The sequence below is a fragment of the Cupressus sempervirens genome, chromosome 2 (assembly GCF_028749045.1).
Source record: "Cupressus sempervirens isolate cs-2001-9-10 chromosome 2, ASM2874904v1, whole genome shotgun sequence".
Taxonomy (NCBI): domain Eukaryota; kingdom Viridiplantae; phylum Streptophyta; class Pinopsida; order Cupressales; family Cupressaceae; genus Cupressus; species Cupressus sempervirens.
The window spans coordinates 489,117,003-489,136,441 of NC_143119.1; positions in this window are offsets into that span (position 1 = coordinate 489,117,003).

A 19,439-nucleotide genomic window follows, 5' to 3' on the forward strand; every position below is an offset into this window, starting at 1 on the left:
GATTTTGAGTAGATATTTGATTTTAGAATGTAATTGATAGCTTTTCATGTTTGCAAAGTACATAATTAATGAAAGTTAGAATTAAACAAATAAAATGGAGTAAAAACTTGATTACCACTTCATTATGATGAAATTAGAAGCATAGAGCACTTAAAAGTGACTTGACAAGGCAATTTCGAACTAAACCCTATTCTGGAAAGAGGTATTTTGTCATTTCTCCATAAATTTATTTGATAAAGTTTATATTTGATGAAATCATGGATATGTCAGTAGTTCATAGTGTTGATAATTAGGAGAGACCAAAATTGAAGGTTGTTTCCATAAAATCCATAGAAGGAAACCCTAATTCACCATTATATATCACTCTAAACAACATTGTGTATTTGGAAGACATAGGAAGTTATCTTAATAGAAAGTTTGAAACTATTGGAAGTGAGTATATGAACAAAGATATGGAAATTGTCTTTAACAATGATATGTCAGTAAAGCCTAGATTTGAACATTTAAAAGAATTAAAGATATTCAAATATCACTTATACTAAGAATTGGACAATGAATAATCAACTTGGATCATACTAAATAGAATTCATGATGGAAAATTGTGGATGGAAGACAATGTAGATGACATTTCAGCTAACCTTCTTCATGAGGTAACTAGTCTTAGAAAATAAGGCAATGTACCTATAGGTGAGAAACTAGTTAAGAAGAAGGTTGAGAGCTACACTAAGGTATTTTATAATGGGCAGGCCATGGTGATTAGCACCATTAAACAATATGATGTAAGATTCCTAAGAAGAAATTGTCTATTCTCTTTGTGAAAGTTTTAAGATATATGAATTATCAGCAAGATTCATCTATGCAGCTTATAAGATTTGTGTTGAGAAATAAAAAGTTAACCTAAATGAAATTTTGAAAGTGCAACTCCTTGAAAACTTAGAGAAAATCAATAGGACCAAGAATGGTTTGTTTAGATTCTAGTCATTGATCAATCATATATTCTTTCATGTACTTAAGAGATTTCCATACTTATTAGCTACAAAGATTATGAGTAGTGAGAGATTTACCATGGAAAAGATCATAGATGTATGTGGAAGACATCTAGCAAACCACATATTAGATAGTAGAAATTTGATCATGAAAACATTTCAGAATGGGATGAAATAAAGATTCAAAATTGCACCTAAAATTGTAGAAAGATTCAAAAATGATATATGTATTATGGTTGATATAGATTTAACTCATATTCAAGCAACAAAACCTTAGGAAACATTCCATGATCCATTAGGTTATGAGTTAACAAATGATGTTGCAATTGGATATATTGACTTATTGTTGAACTCCATAAAGGACCAAGTTGAGTACGATTTGGGACATATGAAGATATTACCCAATCATCTTATCAAGCATCCTTAGAGAAAGAATCTCACAAAAAAATTGAGATAATAATGAAGAAATCTCTAACTAAGGTTGATATGATAGAAAGTGAGTCATGGGCAGTTAGGAAGACAATGAAATAAGGAATAATGTATATGAAACCATTATTAGTTGGGAAACTATCTGGTGTGTCAATTACACAAACAACTTTAGAAAAAAACATTTAATATGATGCAGTATCATTTGAAAAACCATGTGAGTTAAAGAGAAAATCGAAATAATTAGTAGAAGTTGTGACTACCAAGAATAAAAGAGTCAATCAATAGGCTACTAGACCAGAAAAAAATAGAATTCATTATTGATAATTGTGGAATCCAATGAAGAAGAATAAGAAGAATATGAAGTAAAATAGGTAGAAAAAGTTACTATTTCTAAACAAAAAGTAGGAAAAGCAAGGCAACCTCGGAAGCCAAAGATTGAGAAGATCAACTTAGCCAATGCAAATAAAGGGAACTTTGTTTAGATGAAAATATTCTATGATTTATATAATGATATTGAGAAAGATTAGATTGATATCTCTATTATGAGATATATGATTGCTAAAAATCTAAAAATTGAGGATGTTGAAGCTACAATAAATTAGAAAGTCTATGATAGACTTATAGAGAAGAAAGCACCAATTCAGGAAGAGGATATAGAACTTTGGAGGTCTATGTTAAGGACTATATGAAAAATAGATGATGAGGGAGAAGTCAATGAATTATTGAACAAGCTACCACCCTACTTGAGGAACAAGATTAGACCATTCTATTTATGGAAGGTGAGAAGAATAGAATAAGGAGTCAAACAATTGTGGCTATCAGTTAGATGATGATAGAGTCAAAGGTAGCACCTACACCAACACCTAGAACTTCAAAAGTATCAGTAAGTGGTGACACTATGAAGATTGACCAAATCAATGTTATTATCAACATTAATGACACTAACCCTTTTGAAAAGTTTTAATCAAACTAAACCTTAGGCCCAGGTCATTCAAGATCAATTGAAACAAATTGAAGAAGAAAAGAGGTAATTAGAAGCAAAAAAGAGAAAGATCAAAGAAGCCAAGAAGAAATTAAAAGGAGAGTAGAGGAAGAAAAAAAGAAAAGAGTAGAGGAGGAAGAAAAGAAAGAGATGGAAAGAAAAGAAAAGGAGGAGAAAGAGAAAGAAGAGATAAGAGCTAAGGAGGTAGCAGAGAAGAAGCAAAAGGAAAATGAAACTAAACCATCTAGTTCATCTACTCCACTTTTTCTTGCTAGCCTAACAAGTGATGATAATGATCAAACTGAATTCATCTCATCTCTTAAAAAATTATTTGAGAAGAACATAAAATTAAAGAGCTTACAAAGAACCTTAATGGAGGTAACTAATAGATTACATAGTACTCTGGTAGTTAAGCATATAGATGCAAATCCTAAAAAAGGGGTGCAAATAGTGTTAAAGTCTTTTGATGAGGAATTTACAAATTTGTTGAATGTTGCAAAGTCCAAGGCCCATATTTCTCATGATGCTAATCTATTTAGCACCATTTGTTAAAATATCAAGAATGATTTGCTAATTCTTGATACTTGTATCAAGGAACTTTACATGTCAACAAGATGGAAAGGTATGGTACATTAAGTTTACTTTATCTCACAAGTTGACCAACGATTTTGATAGCAAGATTGAAGGAAAGTTGAGTGAGCTAGAAGCTCTAACAAGCTAGATACAACAAGCTTCTAACAAAGTTGATGAGTTTGAAGGTCAAGTTGTCGGTGTTCATAGTAATATCAGGAAAGTGGAAGTTGAGAAAGAATTTTTTTTGAAGAGATTATCAGAATCTAGAGAGTCTATTGCTCTAAAGATATTAACTATTGAGAGATAATTGGAGGAATGTGTCAAAGCTAAGGAAAAATATTCAAATTTATTGTACTCTATTCTTAATGTAGTTAAGATTGCATCATATACCCCATGTACAATTCTTAGTTCTATTGACATAGTCAAGGACACATGGGTAAAAGGCAAGTTTTGACGATTGCATGAAGATGTTATCAGCTTAAGGAAAATGAACAATTTTTTTAAAAAAAATTGGCATTCCAACCTTTGTCATTCATGTCAAAAGGGGAGAAGATTCATAAGAAAATTTTAAACTAGGTAAGGCATAAAATCATATCGAAAGGGGGAGCATGTGTAAGATGGATTAGTTGTAAAAGATGATTAATGTATTGATATTATAATGTTTTGGACAAGTTTTTGATACTTAGACAATTTTCCCTATTTTGTTTTCATTCACTACAAAGGGGGAGATTGTTGACAATTGGCTAATAAAGATATGTAATTTTTGTCATTCATTGCAAGACATAATTTACATGCTTGTAGAAAACCTTGGAAATAAAGATACTTAGATTTTAGTACCTACAAAATTGTCTAATTATGAAATTGGTTTATAGTAGTGTATGTTAGAATTATTTTAGAATAACTGAGAGGGGAGGGGGGGGGGGGTGTGGGTGTGTGAATCAGTTATGCAAGGTCCAATAATGTCTAGTACAAATTTTAAAATCTTTAATGACATATAATTGAAATTACCATGGATTCAATTAAACATTAAACAATCATGAAAAGTAAGCATGCACCACCACATAACACAAAAGATTTTGGTGACCCAGAAACCCTCCAAGAATAAGAAGATAAAACTAGGGTGGGGATGATAACCACAAAATTTACTGTCAATATATTTCAACCACTTTTGATGATTTTGCCCTATTAAAGGTCTTCCCTATTAAAGGCTTTACACACTATTAGATGTGACCTCGTTAAAGGATTTCTACACCCTATTAGGAGTGTCCATTGGTAGAGGACTTAAGAACATTCCACTTAGAATGTCACCTTGTTAAATAATTTACATAGATCGGTTAGGCCGACCCAAGTCCATGGGATTTATAGTCACCTTCTCAAAAGAATCTTTTATCCCTCTCTAAGGATCTCCTATCCTTCTCCTAAGGATCTCTTATCCTTCTCCTGGGGATCTTCTATCCTTTTCCTGAGGCTTATCCACCTAGTTGTTAAGCTAACCTAGCAATGTAGGATTTCAATGTCTAATACAATGATAAGAAAGGATTAGAAATATTTTGACTTGATAAAGATTGCAACTCTAACCTTGTAGATTTCATATCACTCTTTAGTTCTTTTCTTTGCTTGGCTTTTTCTTCCTTGCAATGCTGATAGCTTGTTAACCCTTCAAGATCTATCTCCTTGAGTTCTTCCACTTGTTATGCTAATGCACTCTATGGTCACTTGATCAGCTACGAGTCTTGATGCTCTATGCTTACTCCTCACTGTGTCCTCTTCTTGACACTTCACACTAGCCTTCTCTTGGCTTCTTTGCACAACCACACTTATGACCAACTCCCTCACACTCTTGATCTCTAACTTGTAACTCCTTATAAAGAATTTTTTTTCTTCATTTCCTGCTCAAATCTTCCCACTCATCAATTTTATTTGATTTGAGAGAACGATATTATTTTCCCTCCAAATTGTTTCTTCCAAAAACATCATGATAAGTCCATCAGTATTTGCTCAAAACTAGGTTGTATGGTTTACATGAAATTATGTGACATCTACTCATCATACTTATCATCCAACTAATTCACAAAATTCAATGTAACAAACTTATCATTACTAATCTGGCAAATCTTTTTGTCTTATCAATAATGCAGCAACTCGGCATCATTGGTTTATTGATGCTCGACATTAACTTGGTCTGGATTGATGGGAAACCTCTCTAGTTTTTGCTTTACTCAACACCTAAGGCTTTCCTGTATTGCTTGACTCCTATTGGATCCTGAGTTACTTGGCACATGTTGACTTATGTATAGCTCGGTATATGAACACCTCTGTTACTCGGCATATAAAGTTTTTTTGATCACTCGGTACCTGAATGATTCTTGATTTGCTCAGCATCCACTACCTTTTTTTGATGCTCGACACCTAAAGAATTTCTCGGTACACATTGAAGTTGAACTTTCTCAGCTTTAACTAGCTTACTCGGCACTCCGAAATGGACTTAGTTAGGTTCTACAAATGACTTAGTTAAAACTTACATCTTTGATGTGTCTTAGTGTGTCCATTCCCTATGTCTTAGAGCATGTCATCAATACACTATTTCATCAATGGCTTAGCTGATCCTTATACTTTATTACAACATCATAACTTCAACCTTTCTCTAGGTGCTCTAGTTACATCTTATTGATTGCCTCCTCCTTGTCAATCAACCAATTGATAGCATTTGGATCACTTAAGAAATTGTCATTCCTAGAAGTAGCAAGTTTTACATCAATGACAAAACAATGACTGAAAACATTCTTTACTGGTTCCATCATTCTTCATTCATGATCTTTTCAATCATTTCCAAAAATCTCCCTCTTTGGCATTGATGGCAAACCAAACTGATCAATTGATTGAGCTGATCAACTTAGTTACCACCAAATAGAAAACTTGTTGTCATTACATGTTCATTTCATATCTTCCTTTTTGTATCATGTCTCCCTCTTTTGATGATACAAATTGAATCCTTTATTCTACTTCTCCCTCTTAACTACTGCATCCTTACTCTATATTCCTGATCCTTCATAGGTGCTTGCTAATTAGTTTCTTTTCTCTTCTGAATCTCCCTCTTTCATCTCTCTACTGATCTCATACATATCATACATCTCCATCTTACCTTTTATTGTTTAGTTTCTCATAAATCTCCCTCTTTGACATAAATGCCAAAGGTGTAGCATCTTCAACATGCTTGGTGTAAGCTTTGTATCTTATGTCTTTTTCCTCTATCACCATGCTTGTGACTAATTTGGAATTTCTATTCCTGTTGTCATCCTCTACATCATTCTTCTAATATTTCAATGATCTACTCCTATTGATGCAAGGAAGCTTCTTTGTTGCTTTAGATTGCTTTAGTTAGGGGCTTTACCCCCAACTTGCCTCTAAGATATTCATAAGTATCCTTGGGTAATGGTTTGATGAAGATATTTGCAATTTGTTCCTTTGTGTGAATGTACTCCATCTTCACTTGTTTGTCTTCCACCAATTCTCTAACATAGTGATATGTGATGCAATATGCTTGGTTTTTGCATGCATTACTAGATTCTTGAATATGTTTATAGCACTTGTATTATCACATCAATATCATAGATTTGATTACCTCTTCTTTCATTCCTTTTAATAGATGTTTGAGCCACACAATGTGTGTGCAATTGATTATTGTTGCCACATATTTTGCTTCTGTAGTGGACTAAGATGTGCATGTTTATTTCTTGCTAGTCCAAGTAACTAGCCTTTTACCTAAGAATAATTCTCCTCCACTTGTGCTTTTCCTATCATCAATGTTGCATCCCCAATCTACGTCTATGTATGCATTGAGCTCAAACTTCTCATTCTTTTTGTAGTATAGGCCAAAATCATCAGTTCCTTTGAGATACCTCGTTATCCTTTTTACTACCATGAGATGATTTTCTCTAGGATCAATAGAGAATCTAGCCACTATTCCAACTTCTAATGCTATGTGTGGTCTGCTATGTACAACATATTGTCGTTTTCCAATCATGGATCTATACATTCTTTGATTGACTTTAGCTTATTCATCATTTTTGGATAGCTTATGTCCTATTGCCATTGGTGTGCTAACAGGCTTGGAGTCTTCCAATCCAAACATCTTGAGTATCTCTTTGATGTACTTTGATTGTGTTACGAATATACCATGTTTTAGTTGATGTACTTGCAATCCAACAAAGAACTTGATTTCTTCAAACATAGACATATCAAACTTATGTTTCATTTTGTCAGCAAAACTTTTATAAGGCGCTTCCTTTCCTCCAAAAATTATGTCATCCACAAAGATTTCAGATACAAGGATATCATTACCTTCTAATTTGATGTACATGTTATTATCATCAGTTCTTTCAAATCCTATTTGCACTAGATACTTTTGAAGTTTCTCATACCAAGCTCTAGGGGCTCGCTTTAATCCATATAAAGCCTTATGCAATTTTTATACCTTTTTTTTGTTATTTTCATCAAAAAATCCTTCTGGTTTCTCTATGTAGACTTCCTCTTCAAGTATACCATTCAGAAATGCAGACATAACATCTATTTGATTGACTTTAAATTCTTTGAAGGCTACATATGCTAGTAGGTCCTTACTCCTTCCATTCTAGCAACTGGAGCAAAATTTTCTCCATAGTCTAGTCCTTCTTCTTGTGCATACCCTTTACAAACTAGTCTTGCCTTGTTCCTCATGATTTCACCATTCTCATCTAACTTGTTTCTAAACACCCACTTGGTTCCAATAACATTCTTGTCAACTAGTCTTGAGACTAAGGTCCATGTCTTGTTCTTTTCAATTTGTTATATTTATTCTTTCATAGCATTATACTAGTCATCATCTTTTATGGTTTCACTTACTATTTTTGGTTCCATTTTGCTGAGCAAACATGTCTCACTTCTAAGTCTATTCCTTGTCATTGGTCCTATCTCTTTGTTTCTAATAATTTGATCTGTAGGATGCTGTCTTCTTACATACTTTGCCAATACTAGTTCTTTCCTTGTTTGCATGTAGTCTCTTTTAGAATCTGAATCTTCATGTGTATTTTTATCAGATATTTCTTCATTTCCTTCATGTTGACAATTCTCAAAATCTGAATGAACATTCTTTGTATTCTATAGCTTGGCTTCTGAATGTGTCTACTACTCGGCATTCACTATTTGTGACTCGACAGATACTAGAATTTTTTTTGCTGATTGTCATTCTGAGTTGCAACTTTACCATTATTAGGTATACCTTCATAAAAGCATACAAAGGTCTTTTATTCTTCTACTTTCTTGGTGTTCTCAACACTTTGAACTTCTACAAGCTCATCAAATTTCACATTTGTGATTTCTACTACTTTGTTAGTGTTAACATTCAAGCACTTATAAGCTTTGCTTCTAGTAGAATAACCAAGAAATGTGCCTTCCTCACTCTTTGCATCAAACTTTCCATTTTCTAGACTCTTTATATATATAGCATTTGCATCCAAATATTTTGAAATGTTTTACATTATGAGAATGCCCATACCATAATTCAAAAGGTGTTGCATTTGTACCTTTCTTGACATGAACTCTATTGAGTGTGTAGACTATAGTACTTACAGCTTCTCTCCAGTACTTGAGTGCAACATTTTTCTCAATCATTAAGGTTCTGGCACAGTCAATAACCAATCTATTCCTTCTTTCTGCTATACCATTTTGAGGTGGAGTCCTAGGTGTTGATGTCTACCTTTTGATTCCTCTTTCATTGTAGAATTTTTCAAATTCTCTTGATGTGAATTCACCTCCTCTATTAGATCTAAGACATTTTAGGCTCTTCCCAATCTTTTTCTCAACTCTAGCAAAGTACCATTTAAACATTTGAAATGCATCTAATTTTTGTTTCAAGAACATGACTACCATCATCCTTTAATAGTCATCCGCAAATAGCATTATGTATCTATCACCTTTGTAGCTTTTCACTTCAATAAGACCACACAAGTTAGTATGAACTAGCTCTAATACTTCATTAGAAGTATAAGCCTTTTTTTTGAAAGTTCACTTGGTCATCTTCCCTATTTGGCATTGTTTGCATATGGTGTTATCAGGCTTCTTCAACTTTGGTAGACCTCTGACTTTCTTCATTTTGCTGATGCTTATCAGATTGTCAAAATTTACATGACATAGCCTCTTGTGCCATAACCATACATCATCGGTTTGAACAATGAGAGAAGAAGCATCTTCCATGTCTAGGTAGAACAAATTACTCCTAGTCTAGTCACCTTTTCCTATTAGACTTCCTTGAGAATCATAGATCTTGGTAACTCCATTCAAATTCAACTTTGCATCCAATGTTGCCTAACTATGAGACACTTAACAAGTTATAATTCAAGCCTTCAACATAGTATGCATTATCACATTATATCTTTTTGGTAAGCTTGATACTACCTTTCCCTTTGATCTGACATGGTGCATTGTTACCAAATCTAACACTATTTCCTTCATATTGAACAAAGGTAATGAACTCAACTTTATCTCCAATCATGTGATGAGAGCATTCACTATCTATGATCCATTTGTTATTCTTGTTCATGCAGGTTACCAAGGCAATTGCTTCATCTTCATCTAATTCATCTTTCATAGCCACATAGACTACTTCATCATCATTCTTGTTAGAGTCTTCTTCAACAATGTAGCATATTTTTCCTTTACCTTTTTAGTCCTTGTTGTCCTCTATCTTGTTCTTGAGGTTGCCTCCATCCTTGTAATTTTTCTTTTGTGTGCATCTAGTTGCAATGTGACCAACTTCATTACAATTGAAACAAATGATTGGCAACTTACCTTTGAATTTTCCTCTTCCTTTGTGAAATCTTCTTGCTAGTAATGCCTCCAATTGGTCTACATCATCTTCATCAGTGCTACTATCACTAGATACATACTTTCATTTTCCACTCTTTTTCTTTGTTTGTACCTCCTCATTGTCTTTTATTATCATCTTGGCTTTGAATGTAGATTCAAAGTTTTTTGGCTTGTAGTTGTCAAAGTTGGATAGCTCAAAGCCAGTGAGTCTTCCAATTATTCCTTCAAATGACAATGTGTTTCCTGGTACACACCTTAACTCTTGGATGGCTGACACTCTTATAGCATAGATAGGAAGAAAAGTTCTCAAGTATTTTTTACATACTATTTCTTTTGATAACTGTCCTCCTAGGATTCTTATGGAACTTACCACTTCTTTCATTCTTGCACCGTATTGAGTAGCATTCTCTCCTTCTTCCATTTTCATGTCATCAAATTTTCCTCATAGGCTCTCTTTTTTAGTTCTCTTTTTTGGCTCTCTTGACATTATCATCTCCTCCATAGATGTTTGATAATTTTTTCCACATTTGATGTGCAATATCACATTCTTTGATGTCATCATACTCGACATAGCTTAGCGCTAAAGCAATATCTAACATCACTTGATTGTGCTCCTTCTTCGTGTTCATGTCTTCTATAGTGAGGGGTCCTGCAAGGTCTACATGATGAACTATGATTGAGGTCTATGCATAGTCACCTATTGATCCAAGGTGCAACTTCATCAAACTTTTCCATTCAACAAAGTTGTCTTTGTTTAGCTTGGGAACTTCTCTCTTGGACATCTTGATCTTCCTGCTGCTAGTACCTTGAAACAAATTAGCAGTGGGCTCTAATACCAATTGTTAGAATTCTTTTAGAATCATCCCTATCCAATAATGTCCAATAAAAATTTTCAAATCCTTAATTGCATATAATTGAAATTATCATGCATTCAATTAAACATTAAACAATCATGAAAAGTAAACATGCACCACCACATAACACAAAGGATTTTGGTGACCTAGAAACCATCCAGGAATATGAAGGTAAAACTAGGATAGGGATGATACCCACAAAATTTACTATGTAATAGATTTCAACCACTTTTGATGGTTTACCCTATTAAAAGCTTTACACACTATCAGATGTGACCCTGTTAAAGGATTTCTACACTCTATTAGGAGTGTGCCCTATTAGAGGACTTAAGAACATTCAACTTAGAATGTCACCTTGTTAAAAGATTTACATAGAGATGTTAGGCCCACCCAAGTCCATGGGATTTACAATCACCTTCTCAAAAGAATCTTTTATTGCTCTCTAAGGATCTCCTATCCTTCTCCTAAGGATCTCTTATCCTTCTCTTAAGGATCTTCTATCCTTTTCCTGAGGCTTATCCACCTAGCTATTAAGCTAACCTAGCAATGTAGGATTTCAATTTCTAATACAATGATAAGAAAGTATTAAAAAGGTTTTGACCTAATAAAGATTGCAACTCTAACCTTGCAAATTTCAAATCACTCTTTAGTTCTTTTCTTTGCTTGGATTTTTCTTCCTTGTAGTGCTGACAGCTTGTTCACCCTTCAAGATCTATCTCCTTGAGTTCTTCCACTCGTTATGCCAATGCACTCTATGGTCACTTGATCAACTCAGAGTCTTGATTCTCTATGCTTACTCCTCACTGTTTCCTCTTCTTGACACTTCACACTAGCCTTCTCTTGGCTTCCTTGCATGACCACACTTATGACCAAATCCCTCACACTCTTGATCTCTGACCTGTAACTCCTTATAAAGAAGTTTAGTTCTTCATTTCCCACTCAAATCTTCTTTCTCATCAATTTGATTTGATTTGAGAGAACGATATTATTTTCCCTCCAAATTGTTTCTTCCAGAAACTTCATGATAAGTCCATTAGTATTCGCTCAAAACTAGTTTGCATAGTTTACATGAAATTCTGTGACATCTACTCATCATTCTCATCATCCAACTAATTCACAAAATTCAATGTAACAAACTTATCATTACTAATCTAGCGAATCTTTTTGTCTTATCAATAATGTAACAAATTAGTTTCATTAGTTTACTGATGCTCGACATTAACTAGATCTGGATTGCTTGGCACCCTCTATAGTTTCTACTTTACTCAGCACCCAAGGCTTTCCTATATTTCTTGGCTCTTGTTGGATCCTAAGTTACTTGGCACATGCTGACTTCTGTATAGCTCAGCATATGAACATCTCTATTGCTCGGCATATACATTGTTTTGGATCATTTGGTACCTGAATGATTCTTGATTTTCTTGGCATCCACTACCTTTTTCTAATGCTCAACACCTGAAAGATTGCTCGGCACACACTGAAGTTGAACTTGCTCAGCTTTAACTAGCTCGCTTGACACTCACAAATGAACTTAGTCAGGTTCTACAAATGACTTAGTTAAAACTTACATCTTTGATGTGTCTTAGTGTGTCCATTCCCTATGTCTTAGAGCATGTCATCAATACACTATTTCATCAATGGCTTAGTTGATCCTTATACTTTATTAAAACATCATAAATTCAACCTTTCTCTAGGTGCTCTAGTTACATCTTAGTGATTGCCTCCTCCTTGTCAATCAACCAAATGATAGTATTTGGATCACTTAAGCAATTGTCATTCCTATAGGTAGAAAGTTTGACATCAATGACAAAACAATGATTGAAATCATTCTTTACTAGTTCCATCATTCTTCATTCATGATCTTTTCAATCATTTCCAACAGTGTATTATTTTGTATGTAACTTGTTACTAATGTCACATTATGACTAAAAAGGTTAAATGGAAGAAGCAAAAGTATTTTGGACATGTGTCTAACATCGTGTGTAGGAATACTAACTCTATTACTTGTTATTTAAGTTTTAGTGAAAGCACTTTTGTGATTATCAATCAAGAACAAAGAGTGGTATTTAATGTATAACTTGTTTATATGATGTTATTTATGGAAGATAGGTTAAATGTAGATGGTATACATGTTGATGATGATGTGCACAACATCAGATATCAGTATGAACTATATGGATAAAATATATTCAAGATTTACTAAACATTAGAATTGGAGGTAATAGAATTATTTTGTTTACAAAATAATTACCTGACCAATTAGAGCCAACATCCTAGATTTTTAATCTAAATTGGAAAAGTGTATTTTGGTCTTAGCTGACCCAGGAACAATTTGAGAAAAGGAATGGTATTTATGCAGAGAAATCTTGTGAGTTTACTTAGAGAAGTTGTGAATGAATTTTGTAATGTGAACTTTTGTATCTTGTGAAGAGAAGTTTTTTAGAACATGTTTTTGTGATCTGAGATCAGCCTAACATCATAGATCACCTTCAAAGAAGTTAAAGCATCCTTACTTTTGTATTAGAGGAACTCAAAGGCTAATTACTTCTTTGGGAAGTGAGCTCTTCTTGTAATTGGAAGTGCATGTTTGAGTAGTGAGCTCTTCTTGGATCATCTATACTACAACTCATAATAGGGATTCAAAGTCTCCTAATAGGGACTCTCTATACTAAACTTTCTCATTAACTCCTAATAGGTCCCATCCTCTAACAAGGAAAATATATATCAGTATATTATCTAGTGGGCATCATCCCCACTAGGATTTTCCCCTAGCTAGGGTTTCCCTAGTTAAGAAAATATGGTGTTATGAGTTCTTTTTATGCATGGTTATTATTTTTGTTCAGCATTAATTGTTTACTATCTTATGTGTGGTACAAAGTAATTAATAATATCTAATTGGCCAAAAAAAATTATAGAATACCGATTCACCCCCCTCTTAGTATTCATTATTTCTAACATAGACAACTTAATTGATTTAGTTGCAAGACTATAGTTGCAAAATCACATTTTGAGAGAAGCAAGAACCACATGGTATCATGCATTGTCCATGAGCACGTAGGTTCACAAGATATTCATTGATAAATATGGATTGCTTCCACCCATTCTACCCTAATAGCCATGACATAAAGAAACAAGGGGGAATCGATTTGAAAAGAGAGAACTGGATTTTGGAAATAGATGTGAGATATTTATTTTATATTTTTTTACTCATTATTCATTTTTTTCATAAGTCATAAGACTTAGGGGGGAGAACTTATTTCAGATTGTATTTGTAATGATGAAAATCTAATAGAGTTTTTTTTTTTCAACTATTTTTAAAGGGGGAGATTGTTGGTATCTCTAACTATTGTTGTCTATTGGTGTCAAACACTTAGTCATTTACAAGGTAGAGTCAGAAGGTCATCACTATGATTGAGCTACTCTACACAGGTCAAGTCATGTACATAGAAGATAATGTACTGAGATCTATAGGAGTCAAGAAAGTGTATGGTCACCAAGTATTTTCTATACAAGTTGAGCTCAATAGTGATTGAGCAAATTTCAAGCATACAAGTGTTGAGTTGCATAGTTTGTGTCATGCATAATACAAACTATGCAACAAAAATGTCGAGTGTCAAAAAATAGTAAGGGCCAAGCAATGCAAAGTTTACATAAAATTCAAGAATGAAACAAATTTTAAGGTAACATAATTTCAAGCCAACATGAAAGAAATATTTAATGTTTGTAGAGGTTGTTACAAAGAGCTTTATGCATTAATAACATGGATTACATATCCTTATGTTTTGTGATCAACAATAAGATGGAGAGGTTATTATGGAAGGATCTAGAAATCTCTTTACATAACTCTTTAAATAGATGAGATCTTAACCTAGATCAGGGTAAGAGAGAGTAGAGAAGAGAAGTGTATGAATGTGAACAAGGAGTAATATGTGATTAGTGAAGTAAAGAATCAAGATCACATCAGATATTAGTGAGGTTTTTTGTTATCACTTAATATAGAAAGTGGCCTATTCATAGTAGTGAGGTGAAAGAGGTAGAAAAGTATTATTAGATCAGAGAAGAGGATCAGTTAGCAAGGAGAAGACTCAAAATCAGCTTATAGAGCATACTAAGAATCTAGTACTAAATTAGTTCTATCTAGTTTGACTCAGGGTAAATCTCTTAATAGAGTGGTCTTAATAGATCTTGGAAATCTCCTAACAGATTCCTTACTTTGTTATAAGTGTTAAATCCTCTAACAAGGTGATACCTAGTAGTCTCTTACACTTTTAATAGGGCAGCCTCCCCATAGAGTAAATCATATTTTATTATCAAACATTGTAACACTAATAGGTTAAGTTTATTATTGCAATACTAAAATTTTTTGGGTGTCATCCCCACCCCAATTTTACCTTCACCTTGGAGGGTTTTTGGGTAAAAAATATTGTGATAAGTTTTTATTTTCATGCATGTGATAAATTATATTTACATGATAGAAAAAGTTCATTATTGAAAGATTTACATGCATATGATAACTAATGAATGTGTGAATGAATCAGTGAAGTCAAAATTGCCTAAGTCAACACCCCGCACCCCAAAACTTGGTTATCATGTCTGTAACTCAATCAATCAACACTACCTAGGGTATGAACCTCCAAAAGATGCTTTCTTCGAGAAAAATGCAACACCATCTATAGAGGCAGAGAATAATGGCACAACCAAGCTAGATCAGATGAAAAAACCATGTCTTAGATAACTAATGAGCTAACCCATCTAAGGTTTTCATAAGGGTGGAATAAAAATTTTTGAAGAGAAAATGTGGCCCCTTACAACAATAACTATGGTCAAAATTACAACAAAAATTTTAGTGAAAATAATAATGGAGGAAATAAATTCAACCCACCAAATCATACCAATAGTTTCTAAAGACATAATAGACAATTTGATGAAGGCCCACACCACCCTTACACATTCATAACAAAAAACATAGCAACATCGAGACAAAGAGATGACAAAATGCTTCACAAATAATGCTTTTATTATACTTGAAAATCCTTACAATATTCTCCAAATGAGAGAACTCCAAACTCTTACAATATAAGAGAGCTTCTTCACTAAGAGCTTCAAACTAGTTTGCACACCAAGAGCTTCTACAACAAATTACACTTGAAGAGCTTACATTTTAAGAGCTTATCTTGAAGAACTTATACTCGAAGTGTTTGATTACAAATGCTCATAAGCCTTTCTTATATAGGCACTTACCACCCAAGATATTACAAACACAACCAATGTGGGATAAAAGGTAAATACAACTACCTTAAAAAAAATATTTAATTCCCACCCAAATGCAACAAAGCACCACCATGTGTCCAATTAGAAAATTACATTTCCTTTGTGGATCACAAAAAATATTAAATGCATGATTTAATAAACTTTCCACAAACTTTTAAGATGCCACCTACACACCTCGATAAATAAAATGACAACCATTTTCTTATTTTTCTATTTACACCACCTATGCACCTTGAAAATGGAAATTCCTCTTTTCTCCTTTCTTTCTATTTTTATTTTTTATTTATTTTTCCTCTAATTTTTTTCACTTACTCTCTCCTCTAATTTTTTATTTTTTATTTATTTTTTATTTTAATAAATAATTTTGAGCACACCTCCTTTTTCTCATGATACAAGATGCTCCTACATTAGACACCCATGGTAGGAAATTTTTTGTGAATACTAATTCACAAAATGAATCAATTGACAATGACATTTTCTTTTCTTTTCTTCCAACACCTAGCTAGAACAAGTATCTGCTCCCGAGATATTTCCTTCTTCCTTAATTTCCAACACCTAACTGGAACAAGTATTTTTTATTGAAAATACTCCTCTACAATGAACTCTATCCATGTATAACTCTCATCCTCATCCAATCTTGTTGAATTAAACACACTTGTAATAAATTCAATAATGCAATACCAATCTTCCTTTACATAACACACATCACTAACAAGATCCTCATGCAAACCATCATCATCTTTCAAATTCATCTGAAAGAGAACATCTCATAATTCATAGAATTTTATCTCTTTCACATCATCTTTGATTTCTTCTTCCATGTCTTCAACAAGGTAAGTAACTACTTCACTTGTTTGAATTCCAACCAAGAAATTGTATGCATACACTATTGTTGTAGTCTTCAAATTATCTTCATCTACTTCTGGGTCATAAATATTTTAATCTTCATGCTCTTCTTTTGTACTACATGGGTGATACTCAACTGAATCTTCTTTCTTTTCCACATCCAAGGAATTGTCAACGTCTCTTTTCTAGTGATCCACTCTCTTCTTTCACAATTCTTATTTTAATTCATTCACTTGCTTTTGCAAATCAAAGAATGCAGCTTGTAATGCCTCTTGATTTCTTGCTCTAATTTTCTCAAGTCTAGGAATCCTCATAATCCATCCAATAACAAAAGTCATCTTCTTGTTTCTCTTCTCCATGCTCAAGTCTTCAAAAGAAAACTCTCATGCAATACAAACACCTCATGAAAATTTCCTCAAAATCAGCAATTCATCAACAAAATCAAGAACTCCTTGAAAAACTTTACCCAACACAAGGTCCTGGTGCAAACTACCTCATGTTTGGTAATCTGTTCACATGCTTAGGATCTTCCACTCTGATACCACTTGATGAGGGCACAACCAAAGACAAAATGAACACAACAGGAAAAGGGGAATATTATTATCAAAAGTGATATGCTATTACGTTCAGTAAAATGAAAATGGACTCAATGACATTCCCTAAGGGCTTACAATGTTGTCTAATTCTGGAGAAAATGCTCCTCATAGTACCTTCTCCCAAACCCCAACAAAACTGCATTTACAGTGCCAAAAATGACCTTAAGTAGCAAAAATTAGGTTTACGGTTAGGACTAAATTGTATAATATGCCATTTGCCATCCATCACCAAAATAGAAGGTTCTAGAAAACATGTCACATGTGGGTGTAAAATTAGAAGAATCTAGAAATGGTAGTCCAACTTCTGGGAGGCATAACTTTTTATTTGAGACTCTTATTGATGAACAATTTACATTTTTCAAAAGTTCTCAAAGTGCTCTATAGCCCTATGGATGAGACATGCTCATTTCCCATGTTGGGACTCAAAATTGAAGCCCTAATTTTGAGTACCATCTTAAAAATCAAGCCTTATAAGCACATTTTCTTGCTTGTCTACTCAGCTATCCATTCAAGGCCTTAGAGGTGTTTAATGTTTCTAACACCTTGTGGGTCAAAGCAAAAACCTATTTCATCATTTGTGATATCTCGGGCGTTATGATCAAAATAGTTATGGCCATAATATTTAAGGTCAAACATGTTCCAACTGTACAGACATGGAAGGTTTCCCTGTCGATGTGGCATGGAGGGTTACGACCGAAACCCTTCCAGCTGAAAGGGTTTCAATCATAACCCTCATGCTTTACATTAAATAAAATAGCCAAAAAGTGATTGATGATAGCGAAAGAGTGATTGATGATAGTTTTATAAAGCATGGGTGTTTTGGTCATAACCCTTTCGGTTGAAAGGGTTATGGCCAAAAGTGTTTAGGTTGTAACTATCTATGTGGCATCCTAAGTGGTAGCCATGGAAGAAAAATAAGAACTTCTACAAGCATCTCATTTTGAAGGCCAATTTGACCTACTAAAATTAAGTTTTTAAAAAAATAAAAAAAATACTTTTGTAGGTCTTGGATTCAAGATTATGATCATATAAAATTTTTATTATTTTTATTATGGATAATATGTTATAATTTGAAAATATTACAAGTAGGTATTTTTAGATTAGGGAAGATGTCTATTAAAAAATAGGAAAATAATAGTAAATCATGTTCAAATTTTTATTTTATTTTTTAAAGCTACACTAGAGGAGAGAGTCTTCTTCAAGAATATTTGTTTTAAAAAATATGTAGATTTGATGGAAAAAGGTTGATAGGAGAAAAAAATTGTCAATTTATGATAACTTTGACTTTGACCAATTATAAATTCAAAAATATTAGTCAAATTTCAATTTTTCTTTTTTGGTGCACTAGGTATACATGTCAACTCTAACATATTGCATAATCAAACCAAAATATGATTATTTTTATATATTTGTTTGATGGGAAAAAACCTCTATATTTTCAGCATTTTAAAATAAATAAAATTTTCACTCAATTTTTTAAAAAAAATGATAGAATAAACATCATCCAATTTTACACATTTTATTAGTTTACATTATCTTCAAATTCTAAACACAAATGCCACTTTTATGTCATTAAATTTGAAGAGTTTAAATTCTGATATCACTTTCCTTTATAAAAGGTGACATAGGTATATCCACTCATCCCATGAAGACAAATTTCTATTTCAATCCATCCCATGAAGTTCCATTTTGAACAATGTCCAAATTCGCATTTTTGTAATTAAATATCCCACACCCAGTAATGTTTCATAACTCACGACTTTGAGAGTGTTTAATGTCCATACCAAAGAACCTATGTTCTAGATTTCAAGTTGTTTCAATATGTTTTGACTAGGCTTTCAATCCCTCAAATTTAGTCATTTATTTTTGTCATGCTGATGTGAGTTGCTCAAAATTTTGGAAGGCCCTATTTGACTTATTATAACTTTGAACCAATTGGCTAAAATGAGAAAATTCCTTTTTCATTACATTTTATAGGTCAGAGACTTACTATGTTTCAATTTTAGGCTTATGATGAATCTATTTGATCAGTTTTCAAATGTGACTCGCAATGCAATTT